General features: G+C 39.3%; 1 pseudogene; it reads left to right on the top strand.

Moving 5' to 3' along the window:
* The first annotated feature begins 16,365 nt into the window (after positions 1 to 16,365).
* Positions 16,366 to 18,131, top strand: LOC147899222 (AAA-ATPase At4g25835 pseudogene; annotated as a pseudogene).
* The last annotated feature ends 390 nt before the right edge of the window (positions 18,132 to 18,521 follow it).

Consider the following 18,521-nt stretch of genomic DNA (forward strand, 5'->3'; position numbering starts at 1 on the left):
TGTTATGTCCACATGTTTTCAAACTCATTCAATAGAATTTTTTTTTGTGGAACAAGTGACTTTTGGTGTCATGCATCAAAAGTATTTCTTTTGTGAAACATATGATCTAAACTTAATACAATTTGTTCACAATTTCAATATATTGTTTGTTTAATATTTACGACACCACTCTATCTAAATGTAGAAATCATTTCATCTTCAACTTATTGTTCATTTATACAAGATCATACCAGATATCAAAGACGAAGTCCTCCATGAAAAATAGGGGTAAAGAATTTATTAAGATTTTAACTTCTAGACATAGATTTCAAAATAGCTTGCTTGAGAATTTATGATGGAGTTAAATATGCAATATATTTTGGATTTATTCTGTAATTATAATATTAAGTTCATTTTTCTTAATGGGACTTTGCATTGCATCAAGCAAGAATTAAATATGCAACATATTGTGAATTTATTCAATAGTTATAACATTAACATCTTCCTTAATGGGACTTTACAGGACATCAAGCAAGCATTCATCATAATGTTTCTTATCTTTTAGTTCATCTTTTGCATTGATATGTAGATTACAAACTTGGTTTACTTTCTTCACGATGGTGAAAGTTGCATCTCAATACTTACTAACTTCATTTATATGTACATTATGGTAACAAATGGTCGCGTTATTTATGTACACAACTGGCTATCTTTACTGGCTCTCATAACCATAGTACACTATGGTTATTATACAAAATACTACAAACAAGTTTTGCATTGAAATTTGAGTATCGAGTGCACTGTGTTGTGCACATGCTATCTTGAAGAGGTCTACATGTATACTAGATGCTCAAGACAATTTCACACTTAGTCAACATGCTATCTTGAGTGTGAAAGCATTTTGAGCATCTAGTACACATGTAGTTTAATGGCAACAGAGGTTGTTATCCTTAAGAAGACATTGAAGAAAAGAGAACTACAAGTATACTAGGTCCTCAAGACAATTTCACACTTAAGTCAGCATGCTATCTTGAATGCAAAAGCATTTGGGGCATCCAATACACATGTAGTTTAATGGTAATGGAGAATGTTGTCCTTAAGAAGACATTGAAGATAAGAGGAGTACATGTGTACTAGATGCTCAAGACAATTTCGCACTTAAGTCAGCATTCGTTCAACAACAAGTACCAAATACTCAAATTTTAATGCAAAATTTGTGATCATCTATTCAAATATATAGCTAGCTATGGTTTAAAAATCTTGTAAAGATAGTGAGTTATGTTCATTAAAAACGAACTCCTTGTATTACTATAATATGCAAATAAAGGAAGTAACTCAGTATTGTAATCGACCTTTCATAATAATGAAGAGAAAATGCCTTTATTATGTAGGTATCAATACTTAAAGATTATGTAAGACTTTAATAGAAGAGCAAGCTTGTGAATCTATAGATTTTTCAATATGCCGTGGACCTCGAGGTGGATGAAATGATCCAATTCTTTCTATGTTTGAGACTTTATAATTAAGTTCAATATGCCCTAATGGTTTGGTGATTTAACATCCCCTTAAGCAATGGAATATCCATGGATATCCCATTAATTCAAACTGAAGTTCCTAACTTTGACTAAATTATGTGATAACATAAGAAATACATGGCATGATGCAGGTTTAGAATGGGTAGATCCTTGTCAAAGGTGGGGTACCTCTATTTGGAGGGTACTATCTAAAGAGATAGAGATAGATCTTTAATGGTGGTATGGAAGAAAAGGAGTCAGAGAAGTTTTAGCAATAGTTAGACAATCACTATAGGTGGCAATGATCGATGCCTCCAAGGATCCAATCCTACCCACTCTAGTGGTAGAAGTTGAGATTGTGATACAAGAATGGGAGTTGGAAGAAGGAATTGGCTATGGTGAAGAGTAGGAAAATGTGGCTAGATATGGGCAACTATCTTAATAAAGTCTTCTTCCAATTGATCAAAAGGAAAGAGTAGAGAGATACCATTGATAGGGTGATGGATGCACAAGACAATGTAGTGAAAAACTTTTGGCATGCAATCAAAATATTATTCCTAGGCTAAGTTCCATCATAGGTGAATGTATAGTATAGAATGATAAATGGCTTGATTGCATTGCAAAGGTAATTGAGGGTATATATTATAGAATCTCATAATGTCAAAAGTTAATGCTAGCTAGGCTAGTTTCAAAGGATGAGCTGGAAGAAGCCTTGACTGCCATGAAAGATCATGGATCCCTAGGACCCAATAGATCCAATGCAAAATTATTTAGTGCCTTCTGGTATGTGATGGGCTAGGACATGGCCCATATGGTCAATGCAGCAATTGAAAGGGGAACTTTATCTCAGATGACATTAATATTGGAATGTTAAAGATGTTCCCAAGGAACCAAAACCATCTAAAAGTAGGGGAATGTCACCCAATTACCATGCTGAGCACATCATATAAAGTCATTGAGGAGGCATTAGCAATCCACATTTGGGAGTTCTACATGACTGTTAAGGATTGTGAGTAAAATGTCTTTGTAAAAGTGAAAGATATTTTTGAAAACATCAAAAATATGTAAACCTAATTGAGTAAAGAGGAGTGGTTTTATTGGGGGGGAATAGTTGAGGGGTTTCTTTAATACTTGAATGCATGTGGTACCTAGGATTTCTTAGTGATGCACCCCAATGTGACACTATTAAGTTAGCATGGTGATGTGGTAGTTGAGCTAGCAGTGTTGATGTGGTAGATGGTGTGGCAATCAGGGTGGCATGGCACTACTGACTGGACTAACTAATGTGGTAGGTGATGTGGCATGCCTACATGGCTTGACTGACTATGTCGGGGTGATATGGCCCTTGACAGGTTCAATATTGTGCATAGCAAGCTCTGGAGGTCCGTCGAGGCTGTATCACTTCGTAGTTGTTTGTCAGGGAGCTGCGTTGTCATGAGTGTTAATTGCTAGAGCTTCTAACATCTCAGAGCTCATGGTGGAGGCTAGCTATTGCATGAAGGATGATGAAGGTTGTGCTGTTGCTTTTGCTACCTTAAAAGGTGGTTGTAGATGGAGTCAGCTATCGGTACCCACCATCTCTATGATTCTTGCCCACATGGCATCCAATCAGATGCCCATGTGACAGACACTCAAACCCTAGGTTCACCCCCCCCATGCTCTCCTCATATGGGGGCTTACAGATGGGGAGGTGACCTTTCCAACAATTAATTCAAGATAAACACATCCAAGAAAGGGGTACTCAAATTGATGCCCACCATACATTGAGGGCATTGGGTAGTTTCATGTTAGTGGGAGCAAGCATTGTAGAGATAGTGGAGGTCAACAAGCATCTCCATTAACAACGGCAGGCAGATCGTCAAGTGGAGGCAGATAGTGGAGTTTCCTTCATTGCCACCAAAGGTGATAACGCGGAGATGTGGTTGAGAAAATTTGTGGTTTGTTGCGGATTGATGCAATTGATTTGGGTACTATTGTTGCGATGATGAGGCAAAAGCTACATTGATGTACCAATTGAAGTTTCTTCAAGTGTGTGGCAATCCATGCCTACTATTATTCATTTCCTCCTCATGCACACACAAGGTTCTCTGCCTCAGTTGTGCCTGAAATGATTGTACTTCTTTCTATTTGCACATGCACATAAGGCATCTGACATCTACTCATGCACATTATGGATTCGCACAGTCCACCATGAGTGCATGGGGATTTGTGCCATGGTGCCAAAGGGTGTGCCTATGGGATGCCAAGGGGGGGTGCAATTGTGGCACGAAGGGGTGTGTCCCTCCCTATATACACGTTTACTCATACAATGCAATTATAGGATTATTCATTGTCTCTCTTCTCTCCTCCTGTCTAGTGTATCTTCCTCTCCACATTGAGACTCTTACGTTTGTTCTACCTCATTGGGGCCTTTGGCCCCAACAAAGACATAGATGATCTAAACACACTATATCAATGACATCCTACACAGAAAGAATTCATGCCTCATTTGTTCTACACAAATGCATTGAAAAATAAACTCAGTAATGACATATTCAATATTCTTGAAGGAGAACCACATTTGTTAATAGCAAATCAATAAAAATACCTACTGACCCGAAGTGTATTGCAAGATTACATGCCATGCTACGATTGAAAGTTGGAATAATTGTGGAAATCTACTCTGGAAATTTGGATATATACTAGATCGACTTGTTAATTGTGCATATGGATTGTTTATGGGGTCAAACACAAGTACACAACAATCGATAGTGTGGATCCAATTTTAAGACAAAAAAATAGGAACTAATGCAAGGTACATCAACAGAAACCTTCACACAGACATGACACCAAGAACGTGGATAGCGATACTTCCAATACAAAGAGAATTCCAAATAGGAAAGAACCAACATAATAAAGTAATGAAATCACAATTCCCCATACAGCCTCCCATTGGTGGAAGAACAGTACATCGCTCGCAAGGACTATCCATGGACTCATTAGCATTTAATCCAATAAACAAAAAATGGTATACAAAGCACTATCAAGAATATGTGACCCACAAAACCTTTACTTACTACAAAAATTGGAAATTAAACACATCAAAGTAGACACAGTTGTACTAAAATAAATTAAAAGACTCAAAGAACATTCACGTGGCAATTTAAAATAGTTCACTTATCAATGCTACGACAAAATAACTTGAACATTCAAATCACTCGACATTCAACATAGCATCCTTTCTCCCCCACAAAGAAGACATAATTGCAACAAAAACCATTATGCGAGCAACAATATTGTGCCTTCAAGGAACAAATCTAAAAATTAGAAGTACAGTTCTGATCAATGGATTCAACTCCATTCACAAACAGGATGGACTTGGGATATTGACGTGCTATAAACAAATGATAAATCTACAAAAAGTTGGTTATATCGAACACAAAAAAGCACAATGCCTATTCACGATCTTCGATACAATGTCAGAACAAACGATAGCTATAATTTACAGGTATAAACCACTAGGAACAAAGCATACAATATTACTACAAATCTTGGAAATAATATTTAATTGCAGAACAAATACAAGGACAACATATGTTGTGGGGGACTTTTAACATCGACTTCCAAAAAAAAAACAAAAACTAACACATGTACAACATTTCATGCAAAAAAGAAACAATTAATCGAGACACCAACCATAGTATATGGGTCCACATTAGATCAGATTTGGACAAATGGGAACTATGAAAACAAAATCTTTGGAACAACATATTCTCACTCAATTATTTACACTACTATTTGAGCCATATACTTTAAATGGAAGGACGCATGTGGTGGTTGAAACTGCATCCAAAACATGTAGAGGGGAGGCTGAGTATGTCCCCCCATACATTGAGATATATATATATATATATATATATCAAAAGTTTGGAAGATGACTGTGGTGGAAGAACGTGCAAGATGTTGAAAAAAAAAACCTTGTAAATGTGGAAGGTGAAGGTATTGATTAGAATACAAAAATGGTTTTTCTTGGGGACTCATAGTCCTCACAAAAAATTGACATAAAGCTGGACAGGTTTGAAAGTTAAAAGGTTGAATTTCAATGTTGATCATGATGGTGCTGATATTCCATCATCACTAGATTCATGAATCTTCCGTCACTGGATTCATGAATATGGTCACTCGATTCGTCAATATATGAATTGGAAACCTGCTCTCTCGGAAATCGTTCTCTACCCTTTTTGGCCCTACAAGGGTCCTACAGGATGGACATATTAGTTTTTTTTGCTAATCAGGTCCATCCCACTTCTTTCAATTCATTTGGTCAACTTGACCACTTTAAGTTTTGGTTTAGTGGTTGTTTAAGGCTTTCTAATCTACTCCTAATGTGTTGTGGGTCAACTTTTGGCCCTCTTGTGGAGGTTTTAAATGCTTTTGTCTTTTATTGGGTATTTCTCTCTAGACACTACTCTTGCCAAAATAGCCACGTCCCCACTTTTATTAGTGCTTCGTCCCACTTTTATTTAATGATCCATCCACCACCACCACACACACACCCACCCACCTCTTTCACCTCTGTTCTCTAGTCTCTTTCACTCATCTACCTAGAGTACAAGATCAACATCATCTTTTATCAGTACACATGTCATCGATTCATTGACACAATCCACTCTACCAATCACACCACATTTCTCAACACCCCCAAGCGACTTTACACTTAGAGTTATAATGACATTCCAAAAGGCAGGGCCTTAGTGGGATCCCCACCTTTTTCTCTCACAAATCGGTCATGGCTCAAAATTCTATGTACCACCACACCCTCACCATCACCTTTAGTCGCTACGACAAAATATATATATACATTGATAAATGTGTATACATACATACATACATATATATATATAGACACACACACACACACACACACATTTATTAAGTCTCCTTGGCTTCTTAAAACATGGTATGTGGCTTTCCCATCAGGATCTTCAAGGTATTGAATTGTATAAACATGTTACCAAGTTGTACTCCGATGTTTCCATTTGGAGACTTTCCTCATTGGGCACCGAGCATAAGACGACATTCTAAAGTTCTCCTTGAAGGATGCATGTGCTGGTTGAAACTGCATCCAAAACATGTAGAGGGGAGGCTGAGTATGTCCCCCCATACATTGATTATATATATATATATCAATGTGGAGGGTAGCCCCCTTGAAACGTGCATAATAAAGTGCACCTTGTTTTTGGCCTGCCCTGAGGAGGGAAGGCTTTAGTAAAGGTGTTTCTGTTTAAGAAAGGAAAAATGCTGTGGATTTTTGCTATTTTGGTCCCCATTTTTTTCTCCCCCTTTCTCTCTCTCTCTTCTTCTTCTTCTTCTTCTTCTTCTTCTTCTTCTTCCACGCAAGCCTTTTGAATTTATTCAACTTGCTTTTTTTTTTAAACCATAAAACTTCAAAAAGAAAATGGACTTGTTAAGCGTGTCATCTTCAAGTGTTCACTGAATTGTTAAATTTAGGCGAAAAAACCTTGAAAGTTTTAGGAGAGGAGGTGATATTGTGGTGGAAAAACGTGCAAGATGTTGAAAAAAAATAACCTTGTAAATGTGGAAGGTGAAGGTATTGATTGGAATACAAAAATGGTTTTTCTTGGGGACTCATAGTCCTCACGAAAAATTGACACAAAGTTGGACAGGTTTGAAAGTTAAAAGGTTGAATTTTAGTGTTGATCATGATGGTGCTAAGATTTCGTCATTGGATTCATGAAACTTCCATCACTAGATTCATGAATATGGTCACTCAATTCGTCAATACATGAATTGGAAACAAATGTGATGTAAATTCAACAGCTCACATCATCGTGCTACCCACTCACACTTTGCCCTATCAACGAGTCATTCAACATTTCATCTCGATTCCTCAATCAACCAGCACCGACTCTAGGTAGGGACAAAAATTGACCAAGAAATCATTGTCATTGGGTGTTTTCTTTTTGTCTTGCCCAGAGGGAGAGGCTATAGTAATCGTTTTGGCCTTGGAAAGATTATAAAATTGTAATTTTGGGTGGGTGCATGGCAGTTTTGCATGGGTTACATTAATCATTTTTTGAGTCATGCAGGGGTGTGATTGGTTGTCAACACAAAGCACATGCTGGTCCTACTGCATCGCTATATTCTTGGCAGTTGTCTATTTCCACCATGATCTGCTACTGCTAGGTAAACTCTCACATCATTTGGTAGTTGTCCTCCAATCAGGGAAGAAGCTGCATGCAGGTACTACTGCATCGCTATATTCTTGGCAATTGTCTATTTCTGCCATGATCTACTAGTGCCAGGTCAACTCTCACATCATTTGGTAGTTGTCCTCCAATCAAGGAAGAAGCTGCATGTATGCAGCTTCTCCAAACAGAAGGAGAGGCACATGCTCTGTCTTCTCGGTATCTGGACATGATGGAAATGAGCCAGTGCTTCAAGCGAGAACATACCAATTGCGGTGCGTCGATGCAGGTCACACATCGAATAACAAATGAAAGTCCAAGGTTTTCCAATGTTTTGTGGAGGCGAGAGTCGATTGGCAGCTCAGACGTCAAAGAACGAATTAAAATCGAAGGTTTGGTAGCTTTTCGTGGATGTAAGAAGCCATGAATACTATGAGGGGGAGAGGCCACCTATTTTGTTAGGTTATCCTTGATTTTTCATTCGGAGGTGTCCATGAATGGGTGGAGCTACCAGCATTGTTGGATCTCTTGTTACGTGTATTCTGTGTTTGTGCCATTCATCTATGTGGTTTTGTCTTCCAAATCGGGATGGTACATGGTGGTCAACTTTGCACGTTGGATTTGTGAAGAGCTACTTGAAGATCCTCTCGACAAGCACAGATATAAAAGGGAGTGCCTCACTTACAAATTATCAGTCCATACACCTTGTTCTACAGTCATTACGTTGCCTCAAAATCGACTTTTGATCTTCAAAAATCTATTCCGTATTCTTGTGATGGCCTTGGAGCCAGTTATCCCTTCAGAGTCCATGGACAATGATAGCATACAGTTTGAAGAGGGTAGTTTCTTTGAACTTCATATTCTACTTCCTTCCTTCCTTTAGATAAACGCTTCAATGCAGAGTCTAATATCTATTAATGTTTCCTTCCTTGTAGGATTCAAAAAGTACTTGGAATCTGGTAACATACCCGTTGGCAAAGAAAAAGTGGAAGATAGAATTGGTGGGATTCGTCGTACGCATGTAGTTAGAAGGCAATAATCTAAGCAATCTTGTGTAATTATAGATGGTATTTAGCTTACAAATTTCTTTGCAATTGTGTAGGTGGAGAATTATTGGTTGAAGTTAAGTAGGAAGTACAGGATCCTGATTTTCGGATGAGTGATGTGCTAGACGAAGCAAGCTTGATTGCAGTGAACGAAGCAGTCGATGACAATCTGGTTGCAATCAAGGAAGAATTCGACAATTCCCAATTCTACATTGATGATTCCAAAGACTCTAACAAAAATAAGCTGAGCGACGTTATGCAAGAAACTCATGACAGTGGTGAGAATTCTCGTTGGTAGATTCAGTATTACCAAAGTGCAGAGGGATTCCTACCTGTTGAGAGACTAGCGAATTTAAAAAAGTAGTATGTAGATTATAAGAGAATGCTGTGCAGGAAGCTTACACTATGGAATTTGTCTTTGATTGAGCTCCATTTCTGTTAGCATTAGTTTTCCACCTCATCATCTCAATTTCTTTCTATTTCTTTGCTTGACACCACAATCGTGATTTCATTCAATTGAATGCAGCACCCTTTTGTGATCCTGCTACAATGGCTAAACGAATCAAAGTCTGGTTGGGGAAGCGTCCATTTAACGAAGGTGCTCGCTTCACAAGCAATCAAACTATACAAGGTATTTATTTTTCGTAGCTACACTATAAATGTTGCAGCCCTTTGCATTTTACAAGCTTCGCCTACATACTTTGCCTTTTAATTCACATCTTTACCATAGCTTCCCCTACCTACTTTTGTCCACTACACCATGTTAATGGGATTGGAGCTTCGCAAACTCCAGTTGCTTTGCCTACACATGGGACAAAAGCTCAACAAAAGGTTGCGCAGGGTAGAAAAGGCAAGCAAACATTAAAGAGATCGCATACTGTACCACGCACAACGATTGTTGTCATGTGCTTACAATTTTGTAATCGTTCAAGATGTCTGTTATCATTACCAAAGTTTAGTATACAATGGTTGTCATAGCCTAAAGCAGTCATAGCTTTTTGTAGTTTTGATATGATGTACTGCTACTTCCAACTTTTATCAAATAAAGCAAATATGCAAGACAATATCAATTTCTTTAAGTTCTCTTATGCAATGCCTGCAACATTAAATTTTGTTTTTAGTACTGATTATTATGTGATGTAATTATTTCTCTTCTTATGTTGGTTACTTCTTTTATCCCATCTTAAAACTAAATGAATTATTTAAAACCTTTTTAAATTTTTGCATCATACAATTTCAAAACAATTATCTCGATAGTAGACTTTCATAGCAGCTTCTCACAGTTTTTTTTTTTTGGCCCATTTTGAACAAAAAAAAAGGCCATGCATGAAAGTAGACATGCACAATGACATAACTTCAAGCCCACCAATCATAGAAAGGGTATCCAATACACCTCCTCTACATAGTAGGCAATCTAGTGCTGGTCCCATTATGCCTTTAGGTGAGACCTTTGTTGCCAAAGGAAACTCACTTCCCACACTATCCATAGACCTTCTATCTGAGTTCATACGACACCATTTTGCCTTTGAGTGCAAGCTGTTAGCTAAGTATGGCACACTTAGAGCACGCAATCCAAATTACCCTATATGCATTCATGCTGATTTAACTGATTGCCGCAACTGTGACACCATAACCCTCGTTGTTCCTCATGCATTTGTAGAACAATATAGAGATTACCTAGAGCTAGATTGTTTTTACCGCATTGAGGGAGCAACCATGCTACCAAAGGCTACTGGAGAGGATGGGACAACTAGCTACTCTCTACACATCAATGCCACCACCGCAGTCGTTTGTGGGGAGCCTTTTGAGGGTAGTATTGCCTTTCTTCCAAAGACGACCATTGCATTATATTTCCCTTGGGCTTCATTGGCTATAAAGTCTGGTTCAGGCAATATTTCTAGGGTTGCTAGGATGATTGCATTTGTAGCGATCAAGGTCGACTCAAAGGGTGGCTCCAATGATCAAATTATAATTGCGGATGGACCTCGCAATGAAGACAAAGCAATCGTAAGTTCATTGAACTACTTCTGCTTGTTCATTGACACTTGTGTATTCTTTGTTGCTACATTTCTCTTGAAGATAGTAGTCCTGCTTTACTAAACTAATATAGTTTCTTTTAATAGTTGGCCTTTGTAAACGAACGTAGGAGTGTTCAAGCACAACTTATTCAAGAATTCCCAGATAATGGCATAGCTATGCACACTCTAAGAAACATCTCATACATGCATGCTCATGATTCATTATGCGTCTTTCACTTCACGATATTGGGAGATGTTCTCGAAGGAAATCAAAGGGAGGAACTACAGCAAGTGTTTATCAACCAAGTCTCTAGACTAGGATATGGTCGAAGGGTAATATTTGATTTGATGTTTCTAAATGCCAATGCATTGTTTTACTTCCCACTCTAATGGACATTAATTTCTTGCCAGGTCCATGGTATTTTACCTTTCACTGCTTTAAATGGCCAGCTAGTGGACTATGTTTGCTCTATATGCTCTAGAAGCCGTGTGAGCAGGGATACACCAGCTAGGCCTTTTTGCTTCACATGTGATTCGCCACATGAAGTTTTATGCATAGCATCTTTGAAGGGAAAAATCCTTATGGAAGATGGTTCGGACATTGCAGTACAAAATCAGAGGCTCACATGTTGATGACGTCCTGTCTCTGGAAGTTCCATTCATAGCCCTCTATGACAACAACATCATGCACATCCAATCAATGATTTTAGAGCTGAAGCCCACTGGCTACTTCACCATAAATAGTTCTAGACACATCATAGCTTTTGATGCTGAGTGACTGCTTTGAAAACAACTTCATCTTTCAATTTGCTAGCTTTGACTGTGTGGAGGAGCTGCTCACACCCTCATTTTGTTTTTCATTACTTGCAAAGCTTTGGATGTACTTCTCTTCACCTTGTGAATACAATAAATAAGTTTTGAGTGCCTCAAATTGGCTTTCACTACCAATTTATTTCCCAAGACCATCCATTTTCACCAAGTGTTTGGTGTATTTGTTAAAAAAAAACTGCATCTACAAAACAATATCTTGGCCAACATGAGTATAGCATTTGCAACACATCTGCGTAGATTTGATCTTGATAAAACAAAAACGTTTAATGGCCATAATGAACTTAACAAAGACATCATTAAGTGCATTCAACAATTTGCTCCAAATAATACATACAAACAATTGCTTGACATCTTGTACACATTGATTCTAACATCAACAACATTGTCAGAGTCTCCGTGGTTCCTCTTTAGTAGAGCTCTGCATGATCTGCAACCCAACTCAATTACGCAACATGATGTTGCCTTTCTAGTTACTACTACATCATCTTCTCATTCTATACTTCATGATTCGCTTGTCCATTCCTCACAAAAACTTCAAATTCAATTTGAAGTGCTTCTAGCTAATGATACAGCACTAGTGACACTTTTTAAGGTTGGGGCATTACCACAATGATGAAGTCCCATGTACTCTTACTTGATGAAATAGTGTCTCCTACAACAATCTATCCTTTCTTTAACAAAAGCAACAAAAGAAAGTATGTCATATGGACAGCCAAAGACGAAGAACATTTAAACCAATTAGTGCATGCTTCCATCTGAAACTCAGCAACGGACATACGTTTGAAGTTCTTATCAATGTCTACAACATCCACTCATTCTCTTGCTACAATAATTAATAAGATCTACAAGGTCAAAAATAGTCTAGCACCTTCATATGCAACCAACACGGATTTTGAACACTGTCCAATGAAAAGGGAAAAAAATGTGTTAGTATCAGATCAACAACAACCAAAGACTAAACAATTACTCATAGAAGGGAGAGAAACTGCAAAGAAATTGAGGCAAAGACATTCTGCAAATGAACTATATAATAATAAAGTTAAGGACACCCCCAAATATGTATGTGCATGCTGTAACACACTAACTTTCAAAAGGAAATTGATGTCACTGACAAGTAAAAAAATTGAATTGCTGCAGTTGCATTAGATCATTCCGTATGCAAGTATCAACAACAAGAACTGTTTGTGTAGCCTTTGTTCAAAGCAAATAAGAAGACAGCAAGTTCCAACATTTAATAATGCAAGCATGTGCATATCCCTGCGAACTCATTATGTATCATTACTAAACAACATTGAAGCCTGCCTTATAGCAATCAGAATACCATTCTCGCAAATACGAGAGCTATCATATGAGGGGCAATATGGATGGAATACAAGGAAGTATTGTAAATGTCTTTGCGGATGTTGAAAGGGCACAAACAGTTTTGCCACGTTTTATTGATGACACCGCAACAGTCATGGTTTCATTAAAGCAGAAGTTAGAGTACAATCACAGCTACCTATGTGGGCTAGTATGCCCATCATTGACAATGCATGCACTAAACGAGCTATTTTAAGACACCGTTGTACGAGAAAAACAACGTAACATTAAACTCAAGTTGGTTTTAACACACTGTTGGCCTGCAAAAGAATTGCGACAGAGACCATGATGATAACAACAACACCACTGTTGTAGATGAAACTGACATGGACACTACACAAGCCAACAAGTAATTGATTTTGAAGATAAGGTCATCAATGTTGCGCCTTCTGAGGGTTACTCTCCACTAGGCTTTTTCAAAGACAAATATTGCGAGGGGCTTGCTTTTCCTAATTTATTTTTCGACCAGCCCAAAAAATATAATATTTTGACAAGCACATCGTATCAAGCCATTGCACAATGGGAATTAAAAAATATTGACTGCAGATTTGCTCTATCGATCGAAAACTTGTTCTTTAAAGCAATGAAAATTATGGCAAAACAAGTACTGTCGTCTACATGGGTGAGAATGCAAAAAGGAAAGCTAAAAGGGAGGACTCTATCTGTTAAAGATGCAATTGCCAACACAAACATTGAGAGAATATTGCAATCAAACATCGGGTACAAAGACTTTGTGTGCTTGCGAACATCAATGGACTACAAAAATAAGCTAAAGAAAAACCTCTTCGCAACAATGATACATTAGTTAGGTGTGCCAACTTTCCTCAACACGCTGTTAGCACCAGAAAGGTTGTGGTATCCATTGGTAGGGTGCCTAAAGACACTACATAATCCCATGTCAACATTGCAAAATCTAGAAAACCCAACACAATTGCGCGACTTAATATGCTCAGACCCTGTGACGACAGCATGATACTGTGTCCATCGGTTTGAAGCACTGAAGAAACTTCTTCAAAAGGATAACACGATCATCGGTGAGGTGATGGACTACTTCATAACATAGTTCCAAAATAGAGGAAGCCAACATGACCATGGATTATTATGGATAAGCAGCGCACCATCTTTAACCAATTCTATGATGGGAGACGTCATAAAGTTCATAGACTCCTACATAACAACTGATATTACATTGTTGGATCTTCTAGAGAGAGAAATCCAGAAACACAAGCACAAAAAGGGTTGTCTAAAGAGAGATAAGCTATGTCGTTTTGGATTTCCAAAGCCACCAATGAGAGAAATTAATATCTCACTACCTCTCACCAAAGACAACAATGATGTTCGACACATGGCCAACTTCAAAAAATTTGGGAAGGCTCTACAAGAACCGAACACATTAAACCTAAACTTCGAAGCTTTTTTGCAACAACTTGGACTCACTGAGAATGAATATGTACACGCACTACGCTATAAAATAACATAGCCAACAGTGTACTTATGCCACCACCCCAAAGACATTTACATAAACAACTTCAATCAACGGATTTCAACACTATGGAAGGCAAATACTGATGTCCAATTCATACTCAACCCACATGGAGCTGCAGCATATTATACATCGTACATGGCGAAAGTTGACAAGGCTACAGCCACTGCAATGAATGATGCCCTGGCACAATCCATTGAAACGGGAGCTCTTGCCAATGAAAGAGTGTGCCAAATGGGAAACACAATCCTTAACGCACAACACATTAGCGCACAACATGCAGTTTATATTGCACTTTCCCTACCACTTACAAGTAGCACTAGAGAGTTCACATACATTAACACAAATGAATCCGATGAACGCACTCTGCTCCTAAAATGACGAAAACTTTTAGAGAAAATGAGTCTAGATGACACCAAGGTATTTTGCGATGACATTATCACAAAGTATAAGAACAGATAGCACAACATGTCCGAAATTTTCCTGGCAGAATTTTGTAGCAGCTACAAAACTACTACATAAAAAACAACCCAAAAAACAAAAGGGAGGATCATACGCTTCAACAACTAGAATCAAAATAAGGACCCCGAAAAGTCACTATAGAGAACTTTGTTTGTTGTACCTTCCATTCATATCAAAAGAACACCATGTGCCAAGTGAATATAATTCACCTTGTTCATTTAAAAACACGCTAGAAAAAAATTTGTCAAATGAAATAGGAAAATGGGGAAATGTTTTGTCATTTTTACTTGGCCAACACTAGGACGTTTTTTCAAATTCTGAAATCCTGTGCTTCCACATGGCACAATATACACCCTTAGATTTTTTAAATTCTGAAAGCCCAAAAGCTTTGAAAGCTTTTGAAAAGCTGCGTAAAAAGCCAACTGCGTAAAAAGCCAAGGCAAAACCTTTAAATATAGGTGAAACGGGCGAACGTAAGCCAAAAACAACGTAGATTGCTTTATGAAGGCTATTGGTTTGTGAAGAGACCCTCACGTATTGGCTTTCGAATGTTCACGTGCCGTCACCATCAGGTTTGCTCCTACTTATACTGAAGCTTGTATCGAGCCACTGCCCATGAATCTCCTTCTTTATGCTTTCTGTGTGTTTTAGAGGTTCAACGAAGCTCATGGCTATAGATCGGTCTGTTTAAACTGTTGCCATTGGGCATTGTAGCAAATCGTTGTAGCAAATCGTTAGATTTTTTAAATTCTGAAAGCCCAAAAGCTTTGAAAGCTTTTGAAAAGCTGCGTAAAAAGCCAAGGCAAAACCTTTAAATATAGGTGAAACAGGCGAATGTAAGCCAAAAACAACGTAGATTGCTTTATGAAGGCTATTGGTTTGTGAAGAGACCCTCATGTATTGGCTTTCGAATGTTCACGTGCCGTCACCATCAGGTTTGCTCCTGCTTATACTGAAGCTTGTATCGAGCCACTGCCCATGAATCTCCTTCGTTATGCTTTCTGTGTGTTTGAGAGGTTCAACGAAGCTAATGGCTATAGATGGGTCTGTTTAAACTGTTGCCATTGGCCGTTGTAGCAAATCGTTATATATACACATACGAATTTTGGGCCAATGACAAACAGACAAAGAGAGGATCAATACTGATTTTCTGTAGAAAAGGGAGGGCGGTGCTGGGCGCCAACCAAGCGAACAGGACTTAAACGTGCTGCTGCTCTTCAGACTTCGACTGTCGGCTTCATTATTGTATTGTCATGGCTTGCTAAACACGCAATCGCACGTTGTTGCAAAACAGAGTCCATACATATGCCAGTGTTGCCAGGTAGTTTCAAAAGTTTCGCTTCAGTTTCGCAACAACAACGAGCTTCTGAGGCTGCGTGCAGGTTGCATGAGCAGAAAGTGAACTACAGCAGCAAGCAAGAGTCTTCGATTGCCGTTGTAGTCGAGCATTAGTTCTCGTGCAGATGAGAAATTGACGGTAAACCGAGCTCAGATTTTAGCTCAAACAGAGAGCTTCTAGCTTCAAGCAGAGCTATGGAGAAATCTCCCATTTCATATGGCACGATCTTCGCCTTCCTTGCCTTCCTGCAAACTTTCCTCAACACCTTCCTGCCCCCTGAATTGCAAGATACGATCAAACGGATCGCCCGCAAGCTCTTCCAAGGTTTCTCCAATTACGTCGACCTGAGAATCGATGAGCATGATGGGGTAAACACAAACGAGCTCTACTCTGCAGTTCAGCTCCACCTCAGCCAATCTGCTGCTATAGCTGCGCGAAAAGTGAATCTGGCGCTGCCCAAGAATGCAACCTCTCCCACCTACAGCTTGGGAGAGAACGAGCGAATGGAGGATAGTTTTCAGGGCATCAAAGTGTGGTGGGAATTCGCCAGCCATGAGCGGAGGCAGCAGAGTTTCAGCTGGGATAGTGTTCCCGATGAGAAACGTTCGCTGACCTTGCGAATACACAAGAAAGACAAAGCTAAAATCCTTGCTCCCTACGTCCAGCACATCATCGCACACGCCGCAGAGATCAAGTTCAAGAGCCGAGACAGAATGCTCCACACAAACGCAAAGAACCCTTACGACCGTGGCAATAAGTGGAGTTCGGTGCCCTTCAAGCACCCCTCCACCTTCCAAACTCTGGCAATGGATCCCTCCCAGAAGCAAAAGATCCAGGAGGACCTCACCGATTTTGTCAACGGCGAAGCTTTCTATAACAGGGCAGGCCGTTCCTGGAAGCGCGGGTATCTTCTGTATGGACCTCCTGGTACAGGCAAGTCCAGCATGATCGCTGCCATGGCCAACTTCCTGCAATACGATATCTATGATTTGGAGCTCACTGAGGTAAAGTCTAACGCAGAACTCCGAAAGCTTCTTATCCGGACGAGCAACAAGTCTATTATAGTTATAGAGGACATCGATTGCTCGCTGGATTTCTCCGACAGGAAGAAGAAAGCTGAGAAGTCTGACGATAAGCCTCCGACTCCGGGTGGTGACAGCTCTGAGAAGGAGGAGAGTCAGGTGACGCTCTCGGGGCTACTGAATTTCACAGATGGGTTGTGGTCGTGCTGCGGGAGCGAGCGGATATTCGTCTTCACAACCAACCACATAGAGAAGCTCGACCCAGCATTGCTGAGATCGGGGAGGATGGACATGCACATTCACATGTCGTATTGCACCTATGAGGCGTTCAAGGTGCTGGCCAGAAATTATTTGGCGATAGAGGAGCACGAGTTGTATGGGGAGGTGGAGCGAGAGATGGTGGGAGTGGAGATAACTCCTGCAGATGTGAGCGAGGTGCTCATTAGGGAGAAGAAGGATACAGGAGAGGCAATGAGATCTCTTCTGAGGACATTGAAGGATAGGAAGGCTAAGAACTAGCAACGAGCTGGAGGGAGGAGGTGGCAAGAAACTACCAATAGAAGAATTCGATGTCAAGGAGGTTACTTGCAACAAGCAGGAAGAAACAGGATTGGATGTAAACGAGGAGGCTCGCATCAAGCTGGGGGAAGAATCGGAGGTGAAGGAGGAGGTTAGCAACAAGCAGGGTGATAGTGAAGAGTTGGACAAGCATGTATCACAAGAATGATTGGATGTCAACAAGGAGGTAAGCAACCAGCAGAAAGTCACATGAATTCCAACAAGGAGGCAGCTAGCAAACAGATTAAAGAAGAAGATTCGCTCATACCGTTGAGGAGGTTGGTAACTGTAAGCAAGCTACCAACCAGAAGCCAGAAGAAAATGTAAAGACAGTCAGTGGACGAGAGTAAAATTTAATACAAGGTTCGCATTGATGTGAGCTTGATCATCTAACCTTCAAAATCAGGACGACTTATTAATGTTAATGATAATAATCAAAGGCTAGAGCCCTGGCCGATATTTATTTAAGTTGATTGCTTTAGTTGTGTGTATCGATCTCCTTATTATAATTCAAGACTGAGTAGCACCTTTTAAGCGCAGTTAGCTCATTGAAAACTAGCTTGTAACATAACTCAGAAATGAAGCACGTCTTCAATTCACATTTGCTTACTCGGAGTGTTTCATCCTGAGGATGAAAAGTTGGTTTGTTATAGGATAAATTTAAAATAGTTATATGGCGCACAAAAATGCCCTCGCTTCACACATTAACCTCGCAAGAATTT

The sequence above is a fragment of the Dipteris shenzhenensis genome, chromosome 8 (assembly GCF_047967505.1).
Source record: "Dipteris shenzhenensis isolate YYH24624 ecotype China chromosome 8, Dip_SZ_1.0, whole genome shotgun sequence".
In the NCBI taxonomy this organism is placed as follows: Eukaryota; Viridiplantae; Streptophyta; class Polypodiopsida; order Gleicheniales; family Dipteridaceae; genus Dipteris; species Dipteris shenzhenensis.